The sequence below is a fragment of the Cariama cristata genome, unplaced genomic scaffold, assembly GCF_000690535.1.
Source record: "Cariama cristata isolate BGI_N322 unplaced genomic scaffold, ASM69053v1 scaffold8148, whole genome shotgun sequence".
Taxonomy (NCBI): domain Eukaryota; kingdom Metazoa; phylum Chordata; class Aves; order Cariamiformes; family Cariamidae; genus Cariama; species Cariama cristata.
The window spans coordinates 46,961-53,437 of record NW_009631593.1 but is presented as its reverse complement, the minus strand read 5'-3'; positions in this window follow the sequence as shown (position 1 = coordinate 53,437).

The window sequence follows — 6,477 nt, the reverse complement described above, 5'->3', positions numbered from 1 at the left end:
CTATTTCACTATTTAAAAATTCCCTGGATTTTTGTTGTTCCTGCTTTTTCCCCTAATGTTTAGTGTATAATGTATTGTGTTATTCCTTGATGTGCAGTATGGTTTGATGAGCTGAAGCTGGTAACTTGGCGTTGTCCTCTTGGAATGCTAAATAGTTTTCCAGGAAACTTAAGCATGATGACATCAGCAGAGCAAGAACAGTGACCCGTGGATATGCGTCTTCCTTGGACTGGTCTGTGTGAGCTGCCGTCCTTTTGGTTCCTGAGATAAATGTTTGTCTGTCGGGAAGCCAGTGAAAAGCTGCGATCTGTGACCGAGGAGCTTTTTTGCCTTGTAAAACTTGATGGGGTCCTGGTTAACCGGTGACGGAGCGGGAAGGCGGCGTGCTTTCCGTTTCTGGATTTACTGCTGAGGTCCGTAGTGAAAGTGAGACGGGGGCAATGTTCGTCTGGATTGAGTTGGCTCTGTCGGTCTGGTGGTCCCACGTGGCATCTGGGAATAACAGAGGTATCTGTTTAAGTGACACAGGGGAAGTTTGGCATTGCTCTGAAAAAACCAAGACTTCTTGTATTAGCCCATAAGGTCTGCTGGCTGTTACAAGAGGAGGAGGAGGGTACAGGGAGAGACTTTAACCTTTTCTCAGCTCGCCAGGTCAGCTTTTAATAGGTAGGAAAGGAGGTGGTGGCTCCAGCTGACCTTTGGGTGTCTGTTCTGTGGAGGATAATGTCACACTGAAACTCAGCCAGTTCGATAAGGCTGGAGGTTAAGTGTTTGCTCTCCTTACGGAAATATTGGGCTCTGAGAGGTTTTAAGGACCTTCCACCCAGTAACGCTGGAAATATTTGAGTTTTCGCAAAAGGGATTTAACCCTTCCTGTACTCCGCTTTGATTTCTGCTTTTGTTCCTGCTGCCTCCATTGCCGGAAAAGGGTGATTAGGAAACAGATGGGTTTCATCTCCTTTTGTGCTATGAAATACCATCCATGCTGTAAATTCAGAGGCTTTACATGCTGGAAGGAAGAACATCCATCATCTGGCCTTAAATAGGTGTAGAGACATTTACAACTTGCTACAGGGATTCCTTGGGTAGGACACCAAGCTGCTGGGCATGCAGCCATGGCGTGAAGGGAAGCGTTGCCTTTCGCAGGCAGGACTCGGCCATTCCTCTCCTCTGCCCTGAGGGGAGAGAAAAGCCTACGGCCCGTTCCTAACCCCAGTCTAGTCCCAGTGCCAACCCAGTGAGGATTGCCTTTCCACTGGGCTCTTAGCAACAGGTAAAAGAGGAACCGAGTAGCTTGGTGGGATGCTGCCAGTGGGGCTTTCACCGAGATGGAAGTGTCTTGGTGAAGACTTCAAAGACCAGTGCCTGCCATGCAGCTGGTGAGGGGAGCTCTTAATCCCATCAGGCTTTAAGGTCAGAGCATCAGCAGCTCCATTTTGTGAAAGGCTGGATGTTGTTAGTCTTTCAAAGTACATCTGTCAGATAAAAGCCCTTCTGGTTTAGGTAGAGACCTCCCTAATGAGCCTGTGGAACATGATTAGGTGTCAGGAAGAGCTAAGTGCTGAGCTGGTCTCACCAGGGCAGCTCTGAGTAGATGCAGAAAAGCAGCTTCAGGAGTTAGAGCAATTTCCAAGAAGAAGAGAGAAGTATCCTGGGCAGTCTGTGTGCTCCAGGGTCAGCATCAATTTGAGAAAGGAATTCAGGACTTCAATTTTAGGGGCTTCAGTCTCACCTCAACGCTTTTATTAGCTTTGTCCTTCCACCCAGACTAAGGGAACTACTGTGTGGTTCCCCACTGCAGTAGCCCCCCAGGCACCGGCAGCAGTGGCCTTTCTCTGGTTTAGTTGCACGTGCTGATGTGGATCTGGTGCTGTGCAGCACACACGTTCATTCTTCAGGCTCGTTTGGGCACGTCGCATTCAGCTTTTTGCTGTTTTATTGCGGAATCTGGTTGACACAATGCTGGGATGTGGTGGAAATGTCAGCGGTGCTGCTTGGGGAGGCTCTGTAATTCGGGGAGGCAGAGGACTTGTTAAAGCAGGTTCTGGGTGCTTTGGAAACTTGGCCTTGGTTTCTGACAGGCCACCTGCTGTTTGCATGCCTTGTCTGATGGAGCGGAGATTGAGTCAATGCTATAGCGACTTCCTTCTGGTTTGGGTTTTGGTTTTGTTTGTTTGTTTTGATCTGTGATAGATTTGGGAGCTGTGAGCAGGAGCAGCATGGGGTTTGGAAAGCAGCCCATCATGAGTCCCTACTCTCCAGCTGAGGCTGAAATTTCCAGCACCTGAGGACTGATTTGTGAGCACAGGTGGGTGGCTGTGCCTTGTGTTCTTGTGCTATCCGTTCACTGAAGGTATAAAGCCCCTTGGTGGGATGTCCTGAGAAGATGACAGTGCCCACAAACTAGAGGCTTAGATTTTATAACGGTACGGGATTTGGTACTCATAACTTAGAGCCAGAGGTGAACTGTGTCCAGAGCAAAGCGACCACTGTGGAACAGGACTGGAATTTCTGGTTGCAGCATGGTGAGATGATGAGTATTTGGCAGGAATCCCTGGCAAGCCGAAGAGCTCCACCGTGGATTGTTGTTGGCGTGGCAGCCCTGAGGCAGCCTGGCTATGGACAGCGAGGTTGTTCTTCCAGGAAGGGAGAGGACACACATTTGATGGGTTAAGGGGTGGTGGGAGCTTTCCTGCCCATGGTTTGCCTGCTGCAGGTCAGTCTCATACCTAAACTGAAGGTCTGCGTTCATGCTTACGTCATGGCGAAGGGCAGTGACAAGAGAAACTTCTTTTAAGTCACGACTTCTGTCTGGGGTGGCCTGCCTTGTGGGGCAGCAGCAAGCGCAAGATCAAAACGCTCGGTGTTTTGCGATCGCAGTACGCTGGAGCTGCGTGACTTGGTTATGAAGGCGTGCGTGAGCTGGTTGCAGCTTGGTGGTTGTTAGCCGCTGTTGTTATCTTACCTCAGCAGTAAAGCAGTGTTCCTTGCCCGCCTCGGTACGAAACATTGCCTCTGCCACCTGCATAAATAGCAGGGGGTTTGCAGCAGCCTGGGCTTATCAGGGTTTGGGTGTTTGTTGTTGTTTCTGAACTTTATTTTGGTGAATTATGGTATCCTCTCTGCCTCAAAGAGAGGAGGAATGGGACACACCAAGTGGTTTTTGGAGGCTGACCGCCTTTCAGAGTCCCCAAGCCTGCAGGGACACGGACAATCCCTTCGGGCTGTGACGTGTGAAGGGCCGCTCACGCCGCACTGAAAGCTCCCTGCCTCTCAGCTGTTTTCCTCGGGCTTCTGAACCTACATGTGTAAAATCAGCCTAGAAGTCCTTCCCTTTGCCACGCCTGACGAGCCAGACTGGTACGTTTTACCTCATCTCTCAGTGTTGGTGATGTCAGCAAAATGCCGTGTCTGGCTTACGTGCAAGCTGGCGCTGCCCCAAAAGCACTAATTCACATGGAAGTGTCTGGGTGCTCCCCTCCCGCTGCACGTTCCCCACCCGCTGCTCCAGGAGGGCAAAGGGGAAAACCCTCACAGGTTCAGGGATAAGGGAATAATCCTTACAGAGTCTCTATTTAAAGAAATGGCAGGGCCTTCACCTAATCAGGCAATAGCCCCAGCCTGCTAAACTGATGTCCGGAGGCTTCTCTGCACTTCCACGTGGTTAAATTGTGGGGATGAAATATTTTAGAAGCCCTCTTCAGGTGCTCAGGGCTCTGCAGAGGGAGCAGAGGGTGGATCGCTGCTCTGTCTTCTACCGTCCTGTGCCTTTTCCTGGGGCTTTTTCTGAGCTGAGGTTGCAAAGAAAATTTGCCATCTCCTCCCCCAGAAGCTTTTCTCATTTCTTGCCCCGTCCCCTGGGGGTGGCTGTGGGTTCTCAGCGTATACAAATTCACCTCAATGTAAAAATGGAGTTGTTTTCTGCCCTCGGTATTTAGAGTTTGATGTAATATCTCTATAATGCCTAATAACTTGAGCTACGGAGAATTGTTTCCTTGCTCTGTGGCTGTCAGCAGGCTCACCCGTGCGATGCTTTGGGGCCAGGGGTTCGCAGCAAGAGGAGGAGGAGGAGGAGGGGGAAGATGAAGCTGTTTATTACCACATACTCTTGCACTTCAGTACCTAGCAACCCACTGTCACGTTTTCTTCATATGGCTGTACTCCAAAGTGTGGCTTGCAGTTCCTTTGAGTGACTGGTTATGAGTTAAGCTTGCAGATCATAATTTAAAGACATGTTTAAACAGATGCTGTGAGTTTGGTCTCAGTTGCTGAGCGGTGAGGCGCTGTCTGAATGCAGAGACGCTGAAACCAGCCGTGAAACGTAACTCGCTGTGACAGCAGCGCAGACTGGGATCGAGAGCTGTTTTCTGAATAATGACTTCGTATCATCACTAACCTTTACTTTTGGTAGCGGTGCTGGTGTCAGGAATTTCTGCAAGTTGATAAAAGGGGCAGCAGGGAGTAACTTTCATACAGACGTGTTGGTACAACTGGACTTCAGCTGCCTTCTGCTGTGTGAGCCTCGGTTTTCCTCTCGTTGCTTCCTAAATAAAGCAAGGCAGTTTCTTCCACCATCTTTGTTCTGGACAAATGACTTTTTAATCACCTGTGTACAGCGTTAATAGGACGGCAGCCGCTGCCTCCCGGTGCCCTGCGCGCGGGGGACGGGCTGGGAAGGTTTGCTGGCGACAGTGCTGGCGGTGGGTGCCGAGGCCAGGCTATAAATACGCTGGCGGGAAGCGCTGCAGTGGTAGATAGCAGCTGAGCGCCGAAGGCTCTGACAGCCCCAGCCCAGAGGTGAGGAGCCGAGCTCAGCTTCCTTAGAGCAACGCTACCATAGTAGGAAGCGGCCCGCAGCAGTTCGGCCCTATGTACTAACGCATCCTCCACCGTCCTATAGTTCAGCTGACCACTGGAATTCAACCCTAGTATTTTTAAACTTCACGCTGTTGTGTTTGAAGGGTCTCAGACACGTCACCTCATTTGGATAACACCGTTTGCTAGCAGCGGGCTGGTATCACAGGCTGGAGGTTAAGAGGCATTACATTTAATTTCAAACACATTACTGAAGTTGGCTGAAGTTGCGCATTTAGAGGCTCCCCCTCCTCTTACGCCAAACAAAACTTGGAGCAGAGCATTACAGGGCACATGGAAAATCCAGCTTTTACCCTTTGAGTGCTTAACCTTGCCCGACGCTCGATGCAGGCTCCCGAACTGCGAGCTCGTGGCAGAACGGCCCATGGCTTGGGGAACAGAGTAAGCCGTAAGTTACTCTACACCTTAGTTACTCTACACCACGCTATGTGTGGTGTGTTTTGTAGCAAACACAGTTGGTTAATCTTCCTTTTGCCTACAGAAGGGGGGAAGAGACTAGCAGCTACTTCAGGCTGGGGCAATTTAGAAAATAGAAAAGGACAAAAAAATAAAGATGTAGTTGGGAAAGAATTGTTTATTTTAAGTTTCTCAGAGGGATTTTACAAACAATGGAGCATTTTAAAAAAATTGAGTGATCAAAGTACTTGACAGTGTCCCTTAAACACACACACAAGCCCCTGGACAGAGGAAATCACACCAGCGAGGAGGTCAATACTGCCGGAAGAGCAGCTGGCATCTGCATAGTTCTAGGAGGAAAGATTGCAATGGTGTTGGTGCTAGTAAGTGTCATCCTGGCATTAATATAAGAGAGCGCTGAAGTATGTACGCACGTACCTGCGGAAAAGAAAGTGCATAAAATAACACGCCACGTATGTATTGTAGAATAAATTTATTTACCTGATACAAATGAAACTAGGTGTGATGCTTCGTACTGTCAGCATGTAAATAGACAATTGATCTTATTTACAACTTCTAAAGGTCACACATGCAGTCGTGGTAACTGGCTACGTCATTTGTTGCTTTTTAGATAAATGCATCACAATATTTTGTATTGCACCAACATCTGTCTTACTGCCTTAGATTTAAATAAGTTACATTACAGTGCAAAAGAGGTTGATTTGCACACATGATAAAAAAAATCCAAAGTTATGAACTGGAGGCTTACGGTTTAACATTCATCTGTAATCTTTTCAATGAATTTTATAAATAGGATAGCATTGTACATAAGCTGTTATAGAGTAGTAAGTTTGGATGATACAATACAGAGAAAGATTTGTCTACAACTGAAGGCATGCATTATTTTGATATTGTACATTGTAGAAACTGACATTTTACATACAGAAATATGGAAAATTGGCTGACAGCTCCGCAATTCTTGTTCAAAGATTAATAAACTCTTCTCCATGCAGCGCAGAAACCACACTTCTCTGGAGAGAGTTTCCAATTCGGTAAGCTATATTGCACGTTTGTACATCTGTATAAATGAAGTCCTAATGGTACCACACATTTCTTCCACAGAGAACACAATGAGTTTTGTTTTAGGGAAAGCAAAGAATCTTTACACGATACATGCAGAAGTTTTGGTAGATGTGTTGCTAAAAA